This window comes from Hipposideros armiger, unplaced genomic scaffold (assembly GCF_001890085.2).
Source record: "Hipposideros armiger isolate ML-2016 unplaced genomic scaffold, ASM189008v1 scaffold_1, whole genome shotgun sequence".
NCBI lineage: Eukaryota > Metazoa > Chordata > Mammalia > Chiroptera > Hipposideridae > Hipposideros > Hipposideros armiger.
Window position 1 is genome coordinate 5,914,823 of NW_017731351.1, and position 24,986 is coordinate 5,939,808.

Genomic DNA, 24,986 nt, shown 5'->3' on the forward strand with positions numbered 1-24,986 from the left:
GTGCAGGTGTAAACCTGGCCTGCCGGACCCTGGCACCTCTGCTCTACCTCCATCAGGCTGTCCCCACGGAGCTCAATGAGGAAGAGAAACATCTCGTGGGAGCTAAGTGACATCACAGAGTAGACCCTTCAGGAATGCGCTTTAAAGGAAAGTAAGAATGTGATGGCGGCCGGCAGTGAGGCCTCCCTGTGAAGGAACACTCCAGAGCAAGGCAAAGAGGGGGCATGGCGGGGGTGTGTGCAGGGGGTACCCTGTACTCAGAGGCCGAAAAGCAGCCTCACAGGACTGGTTCCCAGACTGTGCTCCTTGCAGCGCCCCTACTTCTCCTCAGGTCTCAGGCCCCGAGGAGGAGGAGGAGGAGGAGGAGGAGGAAAAGCCTGAGCCTGCAGGGAGGGAAGAGATGCAAGACACGGAACTGGGAACACTGCCGCTCAGCTCGGTCCCAGGAGGGGAGTCTGTGAGCGAGGAAGAAGCCCAGGCAGCTGGGGCCGCCCACAGGAACCCCGGAAGGCGGTGTCAGGAAGCAGGCATGAATTCTGGCAGACGCGCCCGACTGCAGGTGAGGAAAGAGTAGGTGAGATGGGCTCAGCAGTGGGAGTGGGAGGGAGGCCACACTGCCAGGGTCTGAGAAGTGAGCCAGGCGTGAGGAAGCGGAGGCAGTTAGGTGTGCCAGGCTTTTAAGAACTTTGGTGGTAAAAGGCCACAGGCTGTGACCTGGGAGTAACAATGATCTAAGGAAGGTTTAAAAAGGAATGCACTACCCCAAAGAGGATGTAAAACAAGCAATGGTATTTCCAGAGTTAATGTTTAATTTCCTGAGTTCACTGCCGTGAGGTTTTCAAACCCTTTTGGCATTCGCATCCTGGCATGCCTATGCACTTAATTGGGGAGATAAGTGCAGTAGCAGCTCAGAAAGAAACCAAAAATCCTCTGTAAAATGACATTACGTTCTCCTCAAACTTCTAATCCCCCAACGAGTTCAACGATAACATAATGGTTACCGGTCTTTCCTACAATTGGTAAAGACAGGTGCCCCCAGATGTAGCGCAGAAGTTTGCTGAATGAACACTAGCCTGCAAAAAACCCAGTAACACGTACAATAATGATTACTTAAAAACTTCGCACCTTCTCCATCGTCACATAATTTGCCTTTGTGTTCATGTTTTCTTTGCTTTACCTTAAGTCACCCTCTAATCATGCTGACATAGACTACTGATGATTATGCAGACCTAAAAGTGTTTTAAAACAAATGAAAAATACTGACTCCCATTCCTGGAAGTCCTGCTTCCAATTTTCAGGAGGAAATTAAATAATGTATAAATCAAACACTGGGCCTCAGCCCAGACAGCTGAGCATCGTTTTGTCCTTTCAAGGCAAAGAGGGAGTGTCCGCGACGGCAGGGACCCGCCAAGAGAAATAACTGAACCTCAGCCCATGTGAAAGTAATTTCAGAGACTCGGGGGTGTCTGCAAATAGGTTAAAAATGGGACCACATACTAACAGGGAACGTTTTATGGAAGTTAAAAAATGTATCAAGATCTAACCCCCACCTTAAAAACAAAATATGTTGGGAAATGGCATGGCCTCAGACATTCTATAAAAAGGCACAGAGGAAAGGCAAAGCAGGCAGGGAGGGGAGAGTTGACAAGTGGAACGGAAAGTTAAATATGTCCCCCCCCCCTCCCTTTACCACTGCTGCAGGTTCGCGCTTTGGTTTCTGTGTAATTGCCCAATTCAAAATGGTGTAAGCGGGAAGGCGGAGGGGGAGAGGGGAGAGAGGGAGAGAATATGAATGCAAGTGTATGGGTCGAGTGGGAGATGATGAAACAGTAACTTAGATCGGGGCCAGCAGATTTATTCTGTAAAGGGCCAGATGGCAGTATTTGCGGCTCCGTGGGGAACACAGTCCCTCCTGTAACTCCTCGGATCCGCTCCTGCAGCGTGAAGGCAGAAGCCATGTGTAAATGAGGAGGGCGGCTGTGTTCCAATAAAACTTTATGAACACTGAAATGAAAATTTCATGTATTTTTCCTCGTCTTTTGATTTTTCCTCAAATCACTTAAAAATGTAAAACTCTTCTTAGCTTACGGGCCTTACAAAAACAGACTGTGGGATATGCCTGACCCGGAGTTTGCGGAACCCCATTTTACGCAGTTAACTCCCCGTTACACAGAACATTCCCATGACAGAGGGCTTGACTCAAGTTTGGGGTTCTGGGTAGAAAAACTGCTGCTCTTTTTTTTTTTTTTTCAATAGCTGAATAAAAAGATCGTAGTCATGGTAGAAAGCATTTATTTGGAAGAAATAGCAGATCCTCTAACCCTAAATAAATAAAAAGACCAAGCATCTCTACTGTTTTATAGAAGGACACTCACGCTAGTATGAAATCAAAGCTTATGCAGTAAGAAAGCTGAAGCCAAACACTGTAAACCATTAATGTGCTGCATTATTCAGGGATCAAGAATGATTGAAACATATTATCCCCTTTATCAGAATTTAATATTTTATAAACATCCTTGGCAGCATAACGCTGGTCTGGGATTATACAGAAGTTTCCATCATCACCTCGACGGAAGCCAGGGAGCTGGTGACCGGCAGGGCTCTGTGTGGAGCATGTGCTTTACAGATCACATGGCGATAAAAACTTTATGGAGCCTCGGACCTAGGCTTCCAGCAACCAAGGAAATGTAAAAAGTGCAAGGCACCTATGTTCTTAGTTTTTGTGAAACAAAGTATTTTTTATACATGAAATGTTCTGTTACGGAACAAACACTGCCCTGCCCTTTCTGTGTCACAGGAGAAAATCTGTAAAACATCCTGGTCGGTGTCTCACGGCCGTGCTGTGATAGGAAACATGGCGTCCCTCCCTCTTCGCTTCCCCTCTCTGTGTGTGTCTGTCTGTCCTTCTTTCTCCCTGCCCTCTCCTTCCCCCGTTAGTTATCTGAACAAATCAGTCTCCTTCTTTAGGGGCTGCCTCGGTCATTCCAACCTTTTGATAAGCCTGTCAGAGTGCTCTGTCCATCTGGCCACAAGGGTGGCTGCACGACCCCATCGGTCGAGGCAGGTTGTACTGTAAGGGTAACAACGATCCAAGGAAGGTTTAAAAAGAAAGGAACACGCTATCCGAAAATGGTTGTAAACCATGATTATTTCCAGAGCTGCACTTTTATGGACCAATCCCTCACAGTATACAGGAGCCCGACCAATGTGTAGTGTATACGCACGTTTCAGAGAACTTGGAGCATACTTTATTTGATGGCAAGTTCTGGGCAGGAATGCAATCCTCAATTATAATACTGTTTGTAGGAAATATAATTCCTTCAACAATGATCTGTTTTGTGGCCGTCTGCTGTATGGCACTGTTTCTAGGAATTCGCTGTGGGGAAAACAGCTGCCTTAGTCATCCACATGGAAGTGATTGAGACTGGAGGGAGAATGGCTGAGCAGAAAGGCCGTGTGTGAGGAGGCCGTGGAGATGCGGGCAGGCCGGTGAGTAGCCTTTTCGTTTCTTCTCTCCTCCCATCCCGTGGCTTTTGTTTCGTTTTTTAAATAGACTATTTTTTGAGCAGTTTTAGGGTCACAGTAAAATTGAGTGGAGAGTCCAGATAGCCCCCGCCCCTACATACATACAGCCTCCCCACTATCAACAGCCCCACCAGAGGGGACACTTGTTACAATTGATGAACCTACATTAACACGTCATTATCACCCAATGTCCACAGTTTACATTAGGGCTCATTCTAGGTGTTGTACATTCCATGGGTTTGGACAAATGTGTAATGAGACATATCACGTCACAGAGAAGTCTCATGGCCTGAAAAACCCTCTGTGCTCCACCTGGTCATCCTTTCCCCAAACCCCAGGCCCTGGCAAGCACCGATCTTCTGATCTTCTGTCTCCGTAGTTTTGCCTTTTCCAGAATGTCATAGAGTTGGAATCATGCACTACGTAGCCTTTTCAAATTGGCTTCTTTCACTTAGTGATATGCATTTAAGTTTCCTCCATGTCTTTTCATGGCTTGGTAGCTTAATTGTTTTAGTGCCAAAGAACATTCCATTGCCCGGATGGACCACAGTCGTTGTCCATTCACCTACTCATCAACATCTTGGTTGGCTCCACACTCTTTGTCTTCATTCGTCTTTTATTTTAACATCTTTCATCTGCTTTAAAGTCAAAGTATGTCAGAAGTAGACATGATGTTAATCAGCAACCCACACAATCCTCCAAACAGGCATGAAGAAACGGAGGCCCAGAGGCGATGAGGCTGTCCCCTCCCTCGTGCACATGTCTGAGCCCAGCCTCCAGTGTCGAGCAGCAGATGCTAAAGGTCCTCATCGGACACCTGCAGGTTTCAAGAGCTACGCATTTCTGGATTAGGATGCTTAATCCAGGTTTAACCCCCAAAAGTCACAGCCCCTGCCCCCCTGCATCCAGTATTATAAAGGAATGTGACTTGTACATCTTTTAAAATGTATTCCAGCCATTTGCTTGCCAGTGTTAGAGACAAAATATTCTGGTAATAACTTGCTCTTCACAATGATTCAAGGAAGTAAGTACTATTACCATAACCATGGCACAGATGAGAAAACTGCCCAGGGCCAGAGAACAAGGAAATGTCAGAGTGGGATTCGAATCCAGGTTTACCTAAGTTCAGAGACAGTTTTTGTCTCTCTGCTATATTTCCAATATGTATATGTGTATGTATATGTATTTCCTATACATTTCTTCTAGTTGAAGCTTTAAAAGAAGCTGTCTTTTGAACCAGAGATAATGCGAACTAACTGCAAAGGCATAATAAATTTCAGATTTCTTTACCATGGTCCTAAATCCTGGGGTCTACTTCAGTGTCCATAAGATGCAAGGTGCCACTTATACTATAAAAAACATACAGATTAAGATTTAAAACTTCCACTTAACGCTTGAGCACAGAGCTCACCCTAATGTGGCAACCTGACTACTTTCAAAATGTACCTACCCAAGAAAAAGCTTCGGTATTGTACTCATGCATGTATCATATGCTTTATGATTTGATAATTTCATAAATAAAAATTAAGGCATGAACCAAGTCAGTTACTAAGAACATAAGCTGGATTGCCACCCGACTTTCCTTTCCCTCCAGGTCATTGTCCTGGCCCCAAAGAGACTAAAATAATGAAAAAACAGTTGTAGGTAAGACGGTTTAAAAGCACAAACTAAACAGGAACAGAAGAGGTGACTAGAACTTTCTGCAAACACTGCCGGGGGCTCATCATTGGTTTCTGCAAGATCCAAAATCATTTACCAGAACTGTGAACGTGCAGACACAAGGGGGAGATGGGCTGTTGTACACAGTGTGTCTGTCTGGGTTGTCTGCATTTCACTGGAACATGTATGAGGTGAGAGTGGTGGAAATTGGAGGTGGTAAAAAAAACCCCCCAAAACAACCAACCATCCAAGAGTCTGAGGAAAGGGTACTGCAAAAAAACTTAAGGTGAACATAATTCAATTAAACTACAAACTGTTTCCAGCACACCTGGACGTGAAGGCGAATATATTTGCACAACTCAAGAAGCAGCCGCAAACGTACTCAATCACGCAGCCTATGAACTGTGCAGACACAAGGGGGAGATGGGCACAAGGGTTTCCGACCCATCCAGCAACTTACTTTGGGATTCTTCCTCTTACTGAAAATTATGACCCTCAGTTAACTGGGCTTTGACCAAAATGTTTCCGACCACAGCTCTGCCAATACTCTGGTGAGATCAAGTGATGGTTCTTCATTCTAGATTCTTGCCTCCAGTTCTTTTATCCAGAATGACATCCTGTCATTACCAGATGGCCTCTCCAAACACAGGGACTATTCTAATGGAGAATCCAAGTATCATTTCCAGATTAAATCAGTGTCTAAAACTCTTGTACCAGAGAATTGGGTAACAGGATATGATAGGGTTTAACAAAAGTTATGTATTCTTTATATAATTAATCTGAACCTTGCTCAAACCAGAACCAATCCAAACTTGTTATCATCAAATACCAAAACTCATACCCAAGGGAACAGGAAGTGAGCACAGTCCCTGTCTCCGGAGAGTGCCTGGTGAGCACCTAGGACTCATGAAAATATTTGTTATGGTGGTTAAGATTCAACAGGTTCAGGTGGTCCCAAAAGAACTTTCCAGAGAAAACTGGAGACTTTTTAGTGTGGTAAACTGTCACAAAAATTTAATGGCACGCATTCCGTCTTTCACTCACCAAACGCTTATTAAGTAAAATCTGGGGGCCAGGCACACATGGTCTTCTTTGGTCAATTAATTCACTCTAATATTCTAAAGCCTTATCGCTGTACTACAAAGGCATTGTTTCTAGGAAATAGAAATGGTTCTCAGATCACTACAGAAGGGCGAGCACTAAAATAATTGAGAAAACCGTTTAAGATTACACTGAGCCACCACTATCTTACTATATAGACTATTTTTTTGTGTGTGATAGGGAATATGAGACTGATTATCAAGCAGGTCAGAAAGTAGGAAAAGGCAATAGTAGAAACTTAACTTGGGCAAAAATGTTGCATAGATGATACCACCAATAGGGACAGATCCCGGCCCAAACACTGATTATGTAAAGCAGGAGACTAATGGATTACTTGTCACTTCAGTATATTCAACCTGACTTTCTTAGCTAGAAAACAGTATTAATTTACAGAAAAAAAAATCTTTCATAAGTGCATGACCATCACACATATAGAGCTTCTCCTTTCTCTTTGTGCAATAGATCTATAGTAATTAGAATTTTACATAATGAATTAATTTTCAATGGGGAGAAATTCAAACAAAATGAAAACTAGTCTGGGTGATCAAGTCCATTAAGATGATCCACAGACACCTCAAACTCAGCATCTTTACATTTTTTAAGTTTGGATTTCTGTCTATAATTTTTTCAAAAAGAGGGGGTCTGATCTGATTATGTACTGTGTTGTGCATAACAAAAGGTAAGACGCAACCTTAGGACAGTTCCTTAACATGGATTCAGTAGTCCGATGGGTAAAATCAAAGATTCACCAAGTAGACTCAAGCTGAGCCCTGCGGATTGGATGACTCAACCCAGCCCGCACCTACAAAACCACCAAAAACCAGTCATCCTCACTTCTTTCCCAACAATGTGAGAGCAACGGTTCCCTTTCTGTTTCACTCAATAGTATGAGGTATAGTAGCCAAAGAGGACACGGCTGAGTTAACGGAGAGCTGGTATGGAAGCCCAGGACTGGGCGATACCCTGCCAGACCCCTGCACGTACTGCAGCTGCACTGGGTGAAACCAGCACCAAACCCCACCCACTTCTCTCCTCCCAGAAGAAAGGGGAGGCTCCGGTCATGCACATGGGCTCTGCACAAACCCCAGGTTTCTGGGTCAGTTTTTATTACTTCAGCCACTGGTTAATTACTGCTCAAGGAAATAGCAGTTGAAGACACACAAACTGGCTTATGAGGTGACAATAAGTACAATGCTAGGGAGGATTTTCCGGAAGAACTGAGAAAAGGAACCTAAAGAAAATGGGTCTTCCTGAAGCAAGAACACCTAACCCAAGAAGGAGGAGTTAGGTGAAGAGGGTTAGAAAATCCTACAAAGAAGAGACAGTATGAAGACAAGTGCAAACAGGAGACAGACATGCACAGGGAACTTAGCACCATTTTGTTCCTGAAGTAAAACAGATGAGGCCGGCTGATGAGGAGAGGCCTCTGATGCACGCTTCCCAGGAAGGCTTTTAAGCAGCAAGTAACCAGCAGACTAATTAAAAATTCACCCAGTGCTAGTCTTTCAGAGAATCAACTGATGTCGGAGGTGAGTCATTTACACTGAGCCCCTTCTGTGAGGAAGGATGCGGTGATTTCTACGCACTGGGAAAACGACTTCCCTGGGTGAGAGAGTGCTACCTGACTGTCATAGCTGTCCTGGGCATGGCACCCTGGCACCCTGACTCCCTGAATGCATCATGCACGGCTGACACGGCCCAAGGGTAACGCCCATATTCACCACGGTAGAGTTTCACCTAAGAAAGCAAAGCAATGGGCCGATACTGTACTCAGTCTCACAACCAGAACAGAAGGGTCCAGAAAATAAGGATGAAGGTCGACCAGATCTAAAGATCTAGTCTCAGAATTTTTGCTTCCCCATCTTAACAAATGTCTTTCCAGCTTAAAGTTTTAGTTTTCAAAAGACGGATGCCTCCACCTGCAGACATCAGATTCAACTGCAGTGGGAGCTAAGTCTGCCACTGCTCAGTGTTTTTTCTCTCACTGACAGAATGGAAAAAAACAACAACCAACAAAATAAATCCCAGGGTGGGCAAGTGGGGGGTAGGACTAATCTCTGGGCAGAGCTTATATCGCCAGGGCCACTGGCGAGGACTAATGGACGACTCACAGCTGCACCCAGAGCGCAGAGCTTTGGGCAGCGTAGGGCTGGCTCACGCCAATAGCATAAGAACTCTACTTTGGGTGAAATACTAACCAAAGGCAAAGGGGAACCAAGTGTCAGTGGAGAAAGTCATAAATACCATGGCCCCACTGCAAAGTGCAGACTGCGTATGAGTGTAGCCCCTGCCACTTCGTCCCTGTTTATAGAGTATCTAAAGAAAAGTCCTACCTCTTTCCTTTTCTCTTTCCTCTTTTAAAAATGATACTCTATTTTGTCACTTGCTTTTCCTCTACTGTGTTCCTTTCCCTAACTATTGTATATAGAGGATACCGGTGACACTTAAATTGGCAGTTTAATCCCTAGGTTTCAGCATCTCGGAAGGCCACGGGCAAGGTGGGAGCATGATGGAACCACAGAGAATGAATGGGCATCAATAGGAGATAAAGGACCTGGAGAAGAATGGTCACACAGTTATCACTTCTGCATGCTATTTTCAGTTGGTAGGGCAGAGTAGTTTATAGTTGTTTATAGAATAACAAGATATTGTTTCACCTATGGAAGTATGGGAGGTAAGTGTGCCTAATCTGTACTCAAGAACAGAATACACACATTTAATCGATTACATATTATCTCACAATGCTTTCCCCTTCTCTGGGAAGTGCCCTGAAATTAGTTGGCCAGCAGCCAGATCTCTAAGGCATGACCTTGCCCGCACCTCACTCCCGTCAGAGCTAATTAGCGGAGTGGCAAGCACGTGACTCAAATGGGCCAATCAGATTCCTTCTCCAGGGACTACAGGCCTGAGAGACAGAGGGTAGCTGGTTCACCTCAAGTCTGCAGAGCAGTCATAGTTACCGGTTGCTTAGGGCAGTGGAATCCTTCTAGCTCCTGACCATCCAATGCCTATTCCAAAATATCCTCATAGTCTATTTTGAAAACATTCTTTGTTTGGTCTGTTTTGTTTTTGCTCAAGTTAGTTCTAGCTAATTTCTCTTACGACAAACAAACTTTATTATATTCTTATATCGGCTGATACTGAAATGCCATTTGTCGAGTCATCATGCTGAAAACACTAGAGTCAGTTTTGATGCTCGACTTTTAGTCCTATTAATTCACCAACTGTCAACTCTTGCAATTGTTGCTATTTACTCTCATTCTTTTTTCATGTGCAGTGTCTTCTTCCTACTTTACACCACTCTTACCTGATAACAGTTTTCTGACTAGCCATTGGCTCCCAGATAGTTTTCCTAAATCACAGCTTTGATAGCGAAAGTTCTCTGGCGCTTATCTAGTAGACGACAAGCTTCCAGCCCGCCATGTCCCAGGCTCCCTACACTAGAACCCTTCCCTTCCTTTACAGCCTCACCTCACACACTGCTTGACATGCCTGCTTCTCTGAGCTCTGGGTTTTACTGAACCCCATCCTTCTCTGCCTCAAATGCAGTCTCTCCCACAGTCTCTTCACAAAAACTGTACTGATCTTTTAAACGTTAACTTTGCTACGAAGACTTTTCTGATCCTTCCCCATTGGATGAACTCTCTGATTCCTTCAAAGCTTCAGTGCCTTTATTTTTATTTCCATTTCTGGACAGCTCTTGGCATTTTTTCACCACTTAGGTTGAAACTTTTGTGATCTGTGCCTTCAGTGAGGGTTAGATTTCATCCTGGAAACCTGTGGAGGAAGCTGAATTTTCCAGTGGGTATCTACACAGACAGATGAACTGCCTGCCAACTTGAGGTTGACTGGTTTGCTTTGTTCTGGTCAAGGTACTTCACGTCGTTCCAGAAATGCATGAAGATAATGTGAAGTGGGTCCATAATTGGTAGCATTTTTTCCTTCACTTTTTCTTAAAATCAAAATTTATTTTTCTCAACTAAAGTAACACATGCACATGGCTAAAATAAATAAATGAGTAAGAAATAAGTTATTAAAAAGAGCAATAGCCCCTTGCTCTCCCTTTCCTACCCCCATTCTGCTCCCTGGACTAATAATTTCTAACACTTCTTAATTTTTAATTCTTCTGGTGGCTGCCTATCTTTAAATCTGGATTTATCAATTTCAGACATTCTCTACTGATGTCTTGTTATGATACATGCATATTTACCTAATGTATACCTCCCCTTTCCTTTTTAAAATTTTTGTACTGTTAAATAATATACTTTAATCTATTTCTTGTTCCATTACCTACAATCAGTATATATCTTGATTCCTTACTTTGTGGTAGGATAATAATGTCATTTCTTGAATGTACCTCTCTGTCTCAGTTCTGTGACCACAATTAAGCTTTGTCTATAGATTGGTTGTAAAGTTGAAAATTAATAAAGAATGTTCAAGTACATGATCTAATGACCCTTCCTAACCCCAGCACATGAGCTTTTAACACTCTTTTCCCTCTTCGAGATCTGGGCTCTCCTGGCCTCTCAGGCAGCAGAGCCCCCTCTCCTGCTCCAAGTGACTAACTCTGTAGACCCACAGCACAGAAGTCACCCTAACATCATCCATTATTACCCCTTTCATGTCTTCCTGTTTCCTGAACTACTCCTTTGTTTAGCCAGCACACAACCTTAACTAACTTTGTAAAAAAGAGCGCATTTGAGTGCCTTCCAGCAGATTGGAAAAGCCTTTCCTCAGTCTTCACATTTCTAGAGCTTGGTTTGGATATAACGCTAGGGTAAAAATCATTTTCCTCAAGGTTTGAAGGAAACCTTCCAATGTCAGTACCTTTGTCTCTACCCCCCCCCACTAACCCCGCCACTAAAACATTCAAAACTATTCTTAAGAAATATTGGCTATGCAAGAAGATGAGGATATAAGGGCGTAGGCTTTGGAGTCACACTGGGTTTAAATCTTGGCTCCATTAGCTGTTAGCGGTGAGAGCTTGAAAAGTTATTTTAGGCTACAGTTTCTTCTTCTGTAAAGTGAGTTATACCATCTTTGCACTTCATAGGGTTGTTGTATTAAATTAGATAAATCATGATGTCTAGCACATAGTAAGTGCTCAACAAAACTGTGGCAAACATTACTAATATTATTAGTATGTACAACAGAGGCCATTAGAGAATCTGGGGGCTACGGATTTATCTACCATTTTTTCCCAAAGAAAATAATTTATAACCTAATTCAAGTGGAAATCACCTTGAGTGGTCCATCTCACGTGGCCTCCGAAGCTTCCACAGGTAGATATGTTCTCCTTCTGGTTGTAACTTGTCTCTAATTCCTGAAGTCCCAGCTCTTCTGGAGTCTTTCCCAGAGAATATGAAGCCGGGATGTGGGGTTCTGATGTGAGATGACTGCAAGCAAAGCAACCCCAGACTAATTTTTACAGCCATGTAGCATCCAGTGTTGGAGACTGAGGGCAATGATGCTGTAAAGAGCAAACTGGCATGGAGGAATGAGGAGGGGACACTCACAGGTTCAACACAGAGCTGCGCAAACAGCAGACCCCTAAGGATGGACTTTGTGTGTGATTAGGAAAGAAAGGCCTACTGAACTCACAGTGGTATTTTGATTACATCCACACATACAGAGGATGGATTATCTGTGAACAGCCATCTTTGAAAACAGAAAGGAAGACATTTTCTGGCAGACAAGTTCAACAGTGTCACCCTGACTACTGGTATTACCTGGGCATCAAGGCTGAGTGATGAGGTTCCACGCTGCCTTTGCTGAGTGGGGAAGTGTTTATAAGTTGATTGGAAAGACCATTCTTGCCAACACCTCAGAGACTCGCACTGTGTACTGGAGCGCATTGTCGTTACTGTCATCATGTGTCTCAGTACGTGAAATACTGATTATTCTAAACCTTTAAAAACGACTATAGGTAAATCTTATTCATGTGCCAGTCGAAAACCAGAAGAGAGTAAGAGGAAAGCTTAACCCACAGAGATCAGACAGCCTCGAAGCTGTGATCCTTGCATGGAAAGCTGTATAAAATAAGGCTGGCAGGCAAGGCCCCCACATGAGGCCACAGTAACTGAGCACTACCAAAGCCAGGGACCCTTGGGAGCTGTGCACTGTGTGTCCCCATGGCAGGATTTCACCAGTGCCCTCAACTCCATCTAACAAGAGGACCCTCATTTAATTTTTTAAAAATGAAGAAAAATAATAACGGGTGTTTTTAACTGTTTCACAGGTGGAAAGCCAGACGATAAAGAGCTGAAGAACATCCTCATGCCACTCCAATTATTCTTTCCTGCCAGGGTGGGAAGGCAACATTTTCCTCAGAGGCTGGAAAGCAAGCCCTGGCTGAGAGTTCTCCTGGGGTGTCACAGTCACTTGCCAGCACAGAGCTGGGGCACTTACAAGGGCAGCACCGATCACGCTGAATCGGGTCATCCAGTTACCCATGCAGACACGACTCCCTGCTCCGCGGCATCACAGGTGTCATAGATGTCAGTCACAGATCATACCCTTTGAGAGTGACTGAGGGATGCAAATGACAGTCTGCTCTGCTGACTTTCACCATCCTTAACATAAAAACATACCCTCTGAGTACGGCAATCTGTGCATCTGCCTCACAGGGCGACTGCAGGAAGCTGTGATCCAGAGGGTTCTTCTAATTGTTCTGTGATCAAGCTTCAGATTAAAATAACTTGCCTGCCAAGATACGCACCTGCCCATGGTTTTCATTCTCAAAATTACAGGTAGGGATATAAAAGGTGGCGTTTCTAAACTGTTATTTTCCTCCTTTAATTTCCTAAGCTATGTTTTCTGCACTACTTAGCTGGAGAACGTAAGAGGTAGGTGAATGGGAAAGCAGCATGAACTTAAGCGTGGAGCATACAAGGTTTATAGCCATTCCATTATGTTTCCAACCCTTATGAACAAATAGGAACCACTAACCGGTTCACAAAACATTTGCTTAGGAACTAGCTTTCCCCACAGAAGACACACTGGTTGGTAATAAGGCAGTAACGTTGGCATTTTTAATACTTGCCAGTGAGAAATCATTTCTCAGACTGAAAAGTTATGGTACCCAGGCAGATTCAATTCTGATGCGACAGGCATCCCATAATGGCTACACTACACAAAAACTCAGGAATTTCCTAACATTAAGTTATCTGTTTTTATTCTCTAACCTCATCTCTTAGTTTTATTTACCAAAGAAGATTGTATCTGGAAAGCTATTTAAAACTATAAATCTGTCGACAGTTTCTTTTACAGGGGTGACATGGGAAAAAGAAGGACAGCGTTACGAGGGACGAAGGATGTATTACGAGGGGCCGCTGATGTGCAGGCTCCCCACCAAACGCAGGGCTTCCGGGAGCTCCGGCTCCTGCTTCCAGAGGAAAAGAAACAGGAGTTACCAACGTCAAACCTACACATGTCAGGGATGCCAAAACTGGAGGCTCCAACTTCTGTTGGAAACCAAGACATTTCATGAAAAACAAGACTAAGTGTTACAATCAGATAGGTGCGAACTTGTGAGGGTGGCATTCTAGCATGCACTTCTGTCACAGGTGCCAGGCACAAAGGCTCACAATACAGCAAGGCTTCTCGACTTCATCAAACGGCGGGCACTTGGGTTACCATTCTCAGAAATAAGAATGAAATAAACCATGTGTTCAGTGGCATTTTTAGCTAGAGCCACAGTTTTTAAACTGCTCGGCAGTCTCCATGGTGCCTCAGAGGTCACGGCAGGCGGAGGAGGAAAAGGTATGTAGGTGGGACAGGCCCCAACCAGAGCAGGCTCAGCCTTCTCTCTTTTAGAATGATCTTCCACATAAGGTTTTATTTGAGAGAGGGGAAAGGGTTCTGTTACTAAAGTCCTTAGGAACTTCTCATCTTTACCTTTAAAAATGACAGAAAAGACTAACACTGAATTCTAAAATAAAGCTTTCATGGAGAAATAGCTCTGGATTGGAATAAAGATGCAGAAAGAACATATGCTCATTTTTTGGAGACAGTATTTTGCTTTTACAATTTCCAAGTACAGCTGATGTAATCTTTACCTACTAGTCTTTTTTATTATTTATTCTCAATTGAAAAGCAGAGTCAGCCAAATAGTCTCAACCTGATAGGACTTTTTCTTGCCAGCTTACATAGAGGAGCTTAAAAATATTTTTTCTGGAACTACTCCCCAGTCACCCTGGGAATTCCCTTCTCCACTCTCCTGTGTAGAGCTGCTGTTTCCTGGATCCATGTCTTTTCCTTGTTTTCGGTGAAACACATCCACCAGTAGCTTCCTACAAACAGGTGCATGGGGATAACATTTGAGATCCTGCATGTCTGAAATGTATTTATTTCATTTTCACATTTGCTTTCAGAGTCTGGCTAGATGTGGAACTCTGGGTTGGAAATCATTTCCCCATGGAAATAGAAAAGCACAGCTGTCCTGTCTTATGGCTTGTACTGCTGCTGGGGGAATCTCGTGGCCATGCAAATCCTTCGCCCTTTGCATGTCATGGGTTGGTGTTGGACACTTGACCCACCTTGCAATCTAGAAACTTATGTTTTTCAGTTCTTGGAAAGAAATTTGGAGAGCTCTCTCTCTTCTGATTTCTGTTTGCTCGCTCTGAAACTCCTGTTAGTCATGTGCCTCTATTTCTCCAACCCTTATCTCTGCGTCATTGTGTTTTATTTTCTGGGAGACTTACTCAACTATTTTCCAATTCTTTTATTGCATTTAAAAAAATTTTTTTTACCTGAACATTTAAAAATTTCAATTAAGGAACAATGGATACTCTTTTGTAGAGCCTCTGTGCTTGTTTCATGGTTGTACTATCTTTTTCTTATCTCTCTTTTCATCAGCTCCCTGGTCTCGATTTTCCATTTGTTTTAGAGTGTCTTTCCTATTAGAGGCTTTCTTCAAACACTGGTGAGCTTTAGTTTCCCGTTCATATTTAGGAATGAGGCACTAAAATTCCAACTGGACACTCTTGTGTACATGTGCACGCTTGCCAGCTGGCACAGTATAGTTTGAAATCAGGGCAGTGATGCCTCCAGCTTTGTTCTTCTTTCTCAACACTGCTTTGGCTATTTGGGATCTTTTGTGGTTCCATGCAAATTTTGTTTGTTCTATTTCTGTGAATAAATGTCATTGGAAATTTGATAAGAATTGCGTTGAACCTGTAGATTGCTTTGGGCATGTGCATATTTTAATAATATTAATTCTTCCAATCCATGAGCATGAAATATTTTTCCATCTATTTATGTCTTCTTCAATTTGTTTCATCAATGTCTTATGGCTTTTAGTGTTCAGTTCTTTCACTTCCTTGGTTAAATTTATTCCTAGGTATTTTATCCTCTTTGATGCAATTATAAATGGGATTTTCTTAATTTATCTTTCTGGTAGTTTGTTTTTAGTGTATAAAATGTAATCAATTTTTGTATATTAATTTTGTACCTTGCAACTATACTGTATTTGTTTATTAGTTCTAATAGTTTTTTGGTGGAGTCTTTAGGGCTTTCTATATATAAAATCATATAATCTGCAAACAGTGACAGTTTTATTTCTTCCTTTCCAATTTGGGTGCCTTTTATCTGTTTCCCTGCCTAACTGCTCTAGCTATTGGGCTGTCGGAAAAGTCATGACGTATTTTTTTCTATGTTTTTCGTTGCAAAAATGCATGATGACTTTTCCGACAACCCAATAGTACTTTCGATACTATGTTGAATACAAGTGGCAAGAGTGGACATCCTTGCCTTGTTCTGACCTTAAAGGAAAAGCTTTCAGCTTTTTGCTGTTGAGTATGATGTTAGCTGGGGCCCTCTGCTTTCTTCACAGGGAAAAGCAAGAAAGAATCATGCTCTATCAATGTTATGCTTTGAGCTCTTCTAATATGGGTCGAGTTACCAGAGAATGATTCTGTTTTGCTGCTTTATACCCACCAGGATATATTCTATTGATGTAGTTTCTTTCAAACGAGATGCCAGCCAATTACGATCATTTAAAAATCCTCAATTTTCTTTTGAATAAGATTTAAAAAACTGAATATACAGTATTGCTTTACTGTATATTCAATTACTTGCTTTACATTTCTTGCTTTACATTTCTGTCTTACTATTTTACAATGTGGGCATAACTGTGTTTTCTGTGGACAGTTTCCCGTAGCCCTAGCTCTAACAGTTCAAAAGTAATGCGATGTATGAGTCACAAGTGGATATAAAACCTCAGAACTGTAAAGACAGAAAGGCTCTCAGAAATGATTTCATTCAATAAAAGCAAGTTGAAATACAAAGAGGTTAAGATTTGCCCACGGTCATAAAGTGACTTAGCAGCAGAGCTGAGAGAATGAGACTATTATTAATCACTGCCAATATGTGATGTGATCAGGTTCGTGAATCAGACAACACTTTAAAAATGAAAAGAACTTTCTCTGTAATGTGCTTCTTCATTTACAATGCCCCTCCCCTCACGTATCACCTCCTAGGGCAGTCATCCTGTGTTTTAAAACGTGGGCATATAGTATGGTCATTGTGGAGCGTGTGATCTATGTATAAAATGCTGCATGTGCCCAAGTTAAAGCCACTCCTGTTGAGTAGGGAGTCCCAGTTTCTGAGGAAAATGTTTTTCTATTCATGCGGGTAGAAATATATGATATAAATACACTAGCATAATGTTCAAAATAAGACAGAGTGGTTTTCTTCATGGCTAACAGTTCTTTGAGGGAATAATTTTCCCTTGCCATAAAAAGTTATAAATCATCACAATTATAAAATGAGGATAAAAGTAAGCTATTGAGCAAATGTGGTAATTTTTATCTATAAAGAGTTATATACCATAAACTGATTCCAAATTGATCTTTTTTTACGGAACAAATACATTTACTATCTTACTAAATATATTTTTGAAAGAAGAAATTATTAATACATTAAAATTAAAAACACAAAACAGTTTGGAGAATGAAAAGATAAGCTGCAGATTGGGAGAAAAATCTTCAGAAAACACACATCTGATAAAGGAGTAGTATCCAAAATATACAAAGAACTCTTAAAATTGAACAATAAGAAAACAACCCAATTAACAAATGGGTAAAGGATCTGAACAGACAGCTCACTGAAGAAGACATACAGATGGCAAGTAAGCACATGAAAAGAGGCTAAACATCACACATCATCATGGAATTGCACATTGATCCCAAGATAACACTATATGCGTATTACAATGGCCAAAATCTAAGACGCAGACATCAAATGCTGGTGAAGATATCAACAAGACATTTCTCTGAGTACAGATGGGAAGGCCAAATGGGACAGCGATACTGGAAGAAGGCGTGTCAGTTTCTTATACGACCAACTATATTCTTACCCCCTGATCTGGCGACCACACTCTAATCACCCATGAAAATATCCCCGTAGGGTTAAAAAATAAACTAGACACGGCAGTAAGTTTCTGATGTGCTGGACACAAGCAGGCACATAATATTAACTTCACAGTGTAAGTGTCTTTATTAAACTAGAAGGAAGCCACAAATGAAACATCGGACCAGCTTCTGTGTACTTATTTCATTCAGTTGTATAATAAGAAAGTTCATTTTGAATTGACAACTTTTAGATTCATTTCCCCCCCTTAACCTCCAGTTCTGACATACTTATGCCACGGGCGGGCGGGGGGGAAGAAATGCTGGGGACTACTATTTTGTTATATCTAGCTGAGTGTTTGTTTGACCTTTTACATTTTAAGAATTCTGGCAAGAAGTGAATGCTAGGCAAACTAAATCCGATTCTTACCTTTAAATATAAAACCACTGCTTACAGACTCTTCTGAAGTGAATAAAACTATGCCAAGGGCTACTTTTGCTACTACTGAAAGAATGTCTTGTCCAAATGCCAAAGCAGTTCAAGTGTTTCTTTAAAAAAATTCTGAAGAAAAAGAGAAAATAACTAATTTATGATTTGGAACTTCCACAATGATACAAGTGGCACGTGTACTATATACCTAGTAGGTTTTTGCTCCGAAATAAACAGGGAAATGTTCCTTCAAATATAAAATTAAACCCCATTTTCCAGATTTTAATAGCAAAAAGAGAGCACCAGAAACACTATTTGGAGGTTAAAAACATAAACAAAACAAAAAAACAGAGCCATGCAAATCTTCATTCTTTCTACTTTTCTTTCTAGCCTAAGGCAAGGTTAGATTCTGTTTTTAAAATTTCCTGGCGTTAGTGGAGGTTATATTTAAGAACAATTTAACAACTGCATTGCAACTCTGAAACACTTTTACAGATTTTTAGTAATGTTTTAATAGACTGACACCTTTGAGAACTCAGAATTACTGTCATTTTGGGGATGAAGAATGAGACCGTCTCCATGTCACCATCAAACACCGGTGACAAACACGTGGTGCTTCTGACCGCAGTGTTAGAGCTCTGAGCCTTACCCAAACGCTTGGGCTCAATCCTGAGGTCAGCACAAGGGCACAGGACTCACACATGCTTAGTTCCTAACTGATCATTCTAGGAGACACAGAACAACTCCAACTTCTACATTTGCTAGGTTCACTTTTTTTTCTTCTTAATTAACAAAATTTAGATGAAAAAATAGGGATATTATGTAGACAGTTTATAAAGAAACAACTTTGTACACTTGAAAGTAAAAAACAGTATATATCTTTAACAAGGGCAAAATGAAAATACGGATTACAGATGTTTATAAAACATGACATACACCTAAAACACATTATGAGTATTCATAAATCTAAGGTAACAAAATAAGGAGAAATTACAGGCTTTTTTAAATTCTAGAGATCAATTACATAAAATTTATTGAATATAAAAAATGTGGGCTGGCCGAGTGGCACGATGGTTAAGAGCTGGCTTGGGACGCCAGAGGGCCCCGGTTCAGATCCCATATATGAGGGCCAGTGACACTGCCCTCTGCAGCTAAGATGGTGAACGGCAGCTCGACCTGGGGCTGGGTTGCTGTGATTCGCCTGCGACGGTGTAGGCTGCAGCCCCTGTGGCAGTGGGTTGCCGTGGGCTACCGTATGTAGCCAGCAGCCAGCATGAGCGGCCAGCAGCCGCCGTGAGCGGCCGTCCAGAAGCCAGCGACTGATCTGCCTCGCCCGGGAAGAGTGCAATGATGGTGCCAGTGAAGCTACGTCCTCCACAACTAGACTGAAGAACAAAAGGACAGCAACTTGTCTGTTCCCCTTCCCCCAATTCCCCAGCGCTGTTCCCATCCCCCAATTCCCCAATAAAATCTTAAAAAAAAAAGTGACAAAAATGATTTGTTGGGCACTTGCTATGTCTTACTAGGATAGGCACCTTATATGAGTCACATCATCTAATCTGGATGACAGCTCTATGAAGTAGAGACCTCTTCCTCTCTAATTTACATTTTAGGAAACTGGTCACAAGCTAGGAAATGGGCAGACTTGGCACCTGGATTTACAGCTTTCTCAGTCCGCTTTCCATAACCCATTTGCTTAACTGTAATGCAGTTTCACATAGTGCAAAATGTTTTTAAATGAAGCAGCTTTCACAGACATATATTGGCGCTTTTCACACATAGATCACCTCAAATAACCAAACAGAAATATCCAACCCTACCAGAATCTACACTATGGAGTTAACAGAATGCTTTACACATCTTTTTTCAATCATAAGCTTCTCTCAAGTTGGTAGAACCCTCAAATTTTATCACTCTTTTGAAAATGAAGACGCACAGATTAAATATGTGTGCGCCAATTCTAGAGAACCATCATGAGTCAACAGAAAAGACTGAGAATTTGGAAGAGGAGAAACAATGCTCAAATTAGCATCACTGCTGGCCTGAGGAATTCTCCACAGATACAGACTTAGCCTGGACACCAGGCATGGGGACCAGCTTAGCAGGTAGGTCTCGACTAACCTGTTGCTTTGATCTACTGCTTCCCCATAAAGGGGCTGCAGGATTTGGTTATAAATGCTGTATTAAGTTTGCTGCCAGCCAGCCTCTCACTCAGCATCCCTTTCCTTTCTGACTAATGCTTCCTGTAACCTGACAGCAGTTAAACACCTGGCAAGGAGTCAGCACTACAGGTATGGCAGCACAGCGTGTTCCGGAGGACGCTCAGCCTTGCTGTAAACGCCCTATCTAAGATAGCCTTCAGGTAAGCTGAATGAAGGTTCTTTCATGGCCAATTTCATACTCGTAGAGGCTGCAGTTGGGAAACAGAGAATGTTTATATCTCCATAAACTGGAAGTTTTAAAAACTGTAACTTAAAATGAACAACATCATAACTTTGAAACTTTTACTTATTGTCCTAACAAAGAGTTTAGGGAAAAAGTGGGCTGTTGCAGATTTCCACTTTTTTTCCTAACACCTCCAGAGTCATATTGGACGTGACTACTTGTTCTACTGAAAAGCAGAAAAACCAAAGGTTTCAGAAAATTAAACAAAAAAACCAAAACCAAAACCAAAACAAACAAACAAAAAAATCACTAGGCCTGGGAATGCCTGAACAGGTAAGACTTTCTTTTCCATTCAGTGGAAAATTGTGAAATTTGCTGAGAATTTTATTAAATCTGAATTCTATGCACCGTCGGAGTCTTTCATTCCCATTCCTCTGATGCCATGCTTAGGATCTGCAGGTCACAGACAAGTGTTTACAGACGCTGACCAAGATCCCAAGATCCCAGGTCTTAGAAGCATTGTAAGGAAAACGTAACCATATTATATGTCTGGAGGCCCAAGCCCTAAGGGACAATTAATTTAATCTATGTCAGGTATACAACCACATAGATTTTTAGCACTAGAAAGGACCACAGAGATGATACAACTACTCCTTATGAAACTATGAGAAATGAGCTTAGAGGTAACTGATTTGGCCAAACTAATACTGTAGTAAGTGGTCCAGGTGCGACCGCAGCCTAGGTTTTGGCTTTTACCAAACATCTTCACTTAGTAAGGAGACTGTAAAACAGGAGAAAATGGGAGGGGTGGAGGGCTGGCTTAAAAGGTACAGTTTAAATATTTGCTTTTAACATATTCTGATTTTTGCTTTGAAGGGTTTTCCATCATGATCCATTTGCAACAGGGCAGCCATATTGCAGCCACTGAACAGAGCTGACGAGGCCAGGTGCTCGCTCTTGGAGCTCACACTCAAAGTTACAAGTGCTCATATGACAGAGCTCAGGGGACATAATCCAGCTGACGTCCCGTATTTGGGCGACTCATAAGAGGTGATGCACCTCATGGCAGGTTTAATGTGCTGATGGTGCACAAAAGACATCTTTAGAACTCCAATTCATCCCATTCATAGAACATTCTCATCCAAACGCTCAGGAGGTAAGTCTTAATGTCACAGAAAGTAGTGTATCTCCTGGGATTAAACTCTAAATTTGTTTATTCAATGAATACATACCAAGTTTGTATGAGATGCTGTGCCAGGCACTGTGAGGGACATGTAAGAGCGGATACGCCAAAAATGAGACAGTCTTGTCACAATGGGAAGGTTGTGCACACACAAGGGTGCCCAGCTGAGGGGCAGAAGAAGGACTTCACTGAAACAGGGACATTCATGGCAGCTCATGCTCGACAAGCCGTGTGCCCTGCATGGAAGCTGTCACCAGGTAGGACAAAGAAGCACATTTCCAGAATTCACATACAGGTGCTTGGTAGGCTAGCTAGCGGTGGCTTTGGACCCACATGCCACCCACCTTCCAATGACACAAATCTGACCACAACATTTCTTATTCAAGTTTTCAATGGTTCTGCATTGCTTAAAGGACAAAATCAAGGTCAGGTGATACCCAGGGTCCTTCACATTGTCTGACCTACTTTTCCTGCTTCATCATCGAGTGCGTCCACACAGACACTTTTTCCAGGCACATTTCAGCCTTGAACGGAAGCCAGAACATGCCACGTTCTTTCATGCCTTTCTATCTGCCAAGACCGCTCCCTTCCCAGCCCTGCTCGACTTGGGGAACTCCTCCTCACATCCACTATCCCCTCTGGCTGCCAAGCATCCCCGCCTTCGATCCCAGCCATGAGTTACGTCCTCTGCTTTCTCCTACAGTCTCCTGCTCATCACCAGGTCACGTCGCAGAGCCACAGTACACGCAACTGCGTGTTTTGTTATGTCTTTCCCTCTAAACCGCAGGTCTCATTCACAACACCTGGGAAATAGAGGAAATGAATACTGAAAAGCATAGCTCCTAACCTCAAGTAGCTTACACTTTTTTAGGAAGACGCCAACAAGGTAATCAAACACAATTACAGTGAGACAAGCACACAGGGCAGTGGCGAAGATGTTTCCTATCTGCTGTGTAGTTTGCTGAGTCAGTGTCCACAAGTGCAGGCCAACCTTTGTCAAAGACTCAGGGATGTCGACGGCAACAAAGAACCAGTGTCAGAGACTCTTCTTTGACTCAGAGGCACGAAGAGACCACAAGGGTTGACAGAGCTGGTTTCCGGTCCTGTTTTGTCATCTATTGTCTGGAGGGCTTCGGACACATGAATGGTCTCTGCTAGGCCCTGGTTCTCTTGTATGGCACTGCTCCATGGTGAAGGTGCTCGGACAGACACTGACCACAAAAAGACGTTAAAAACCAGGAAAAGCCACTCTGGGAGTGTTAAAACTGATATTCATTTTTTGTTAGTAAAATGACTTGGAATTAATACCTAAACCTACCACTCATCCAATATTAACACCTACTGACGTAGTGTGAGATGTTTGTTGCTTTGCTGGACTCCAAGAATTAAAAAACCTGATTCCTGCCACAGAAAATCTAGTTTGTTTGGGGAAGATGAGGCGGCTGCTCATCGTATTAAAATAACTACCAAGAAAAATATGGTACGAGCTAAACAAGGTATCGGTGTAAAGGAGTTAAAAGCGGAAGCCTTTCCAGGTGGGGTGGTGGTCATGAGAGTTTTGTGAAGATGAAGCACTGACTTCAGGGGGCCGTGTAAGCAAAGACTATAAATTCTGAGGTATAGAAAGGGAATTTTAGGGTAAACGCACAAGAAAGGGTGGGAGAACAAAGATCTCCAATCAGAACGGCACACCACTCGGCTGCAGGAGCAGGTTTCACAGGACACTCTGGTTGGGGACACACGGGGGCAGGCAGACCCCAGGAGGTGGTGGCGTCCTGGGGCCTCTGCTTCCCTAGGAGAGGGGAGCACATGTGCCGGCTGCTCCCACTCTCACAACACCACCCCGCAGAGGGCCTGGGGTGTGGCCACAACGGGTCCTGTCCCCCTGCAGCGTCCTCAGTCTTAGCTCAGATGTGCCGTTAGGCTCGTCAGATAGAGGGAAACTACACCAGAGTCTAGTACATTGATCCTGATTTTCAGTTTGGGGAAAACTGTCTCAAGAGACTCATGTAAGGAGAGCAAAGGGGCTATCACTGCCCCTTCTGTTTCCACCAATGGGGAGAAAGAGGACAGCAGAAAACATGCGAAGGTCCTCCTTCTATTGGCTGCGACAGATCACGTGCGGGGGAATAGCGCTCTTTTCCTGCCTCTCTTGGAAGTTGAATCCTCCAATCTTGATATATGGAATCAATACTATATTCTTTATAAAATGTACAGTTGACACCTGGCCCTTAGATACAGTCTCACTTTCACTTGATGAGACAATCACTAAAAGGAAGGTAACATTCAAACACAAACAAACGTTCAGCCCTGATTTTATAGACAGCAGTTGCTGGCTCTCAGCAAATCCCACACAGAGGAATTCATGTCTCTTACTCATCACCCTGTCCCCAAGCACAGGGCACGCGGGGATGGGTCCAGCGATGGCTTTCATGTGCATTTAGTTGTGATTGTGGGTTTCCTGTCAGCGGGTAAGATAAAAGCTTTCCTAAAGTAAGTAGAATAATTTGATAAAAGGCAAATGAAAAAAAACAAAAACAAATGGAGTGGAATCTGCCTCAAATAACTTAAAAAACAAAAATCAAAGCAAAAGAAAACAATAGCTACAACCAAAAAAGACTTATTATTTCCTCCTGAACTGAATTCCCATCTGCTTTTAAATGGCAACATGTTTTTCCATCAACCGGGAGCTACAGCCAAGAAGCCAGAGACAAAGAGGTTCTGGCCACGGGGGAGTGACAGGCGCTGGGACACTGAAAGATGCTGCCTGCCAGCCTCCAAGGGGCCTCCCCAGTGACCGAGTCCCCCCACAGCTGGCAACAAAGTTCCTCGTGGGACTCTCCTGAGGATTACAGAAATGCTTCGAATCTTTGGCCAGCCTCTCCAGGGAGAGACAATGGGGTAACCCAGAAGGTTTAGGGAGTTATTTCAAACACTGGCCTGTGTGACACTTTTATGGAACAAGGTTGATTGACCAAAATAAAGCACCAGGTGGAAAGAAAAAAATTTTTTTAAAAGAAACCTCTATCCCAGTCATTAAAAGTACCACCAGTGTCATCTCCATCCTAATCATCTTCTACAACATTTTAGTTAAAATTAAAAGTGAAAAGCACTCACAATTAAAATAAGCATTTTACATTTGTGAAAAACAGACCGAGCAATTTCCTCCTATCTGGTTCACCTGGCCAAATTCCTGTTCACACAGTTAACAGTGTACAACTGCATAAAATGCCTTTATGTAGCTGTGACTGGACCACTCTCCTACAAAGACAATTAATTGATCTGGGTTTTCATTTTATACCAAAAGTGGCCAACTCTGAGAGAGTGGCTGTGCTTGTGGCAGGGTGCACTCCTA

At 42.7% G+C, this 24,986-nt stretch overlaps 1 protein-coding gene and 1 long non-coding RNA gene across 4 annotated transcripts in view; one reads left to right on the plus strand and one right to left on the minus strand.

Annotated features, from left to right (window-relative positions):
* Window positions 1-24,986, minus strand: part of AFG2A (AAA ATPase AFG2A) — a 241,054-nt gene that overhangs the window by 21,676 nt on the left and 194,392 nt on the right. The gene's annotated exons all lie outside the window — the stretch shown is intronic.
* LOC109395379 (uncharacterized) lies at window positions 441-5,082 on the plus strand. The gene is made up of 3 exons (XR_002126646.1): window positions 441-559; window positions 3,370-3,489; window positions 4,232-5,082. It is a non-coding gene; the product is annotated as an uncharacterized LOC109395379 (long non-coding RNA).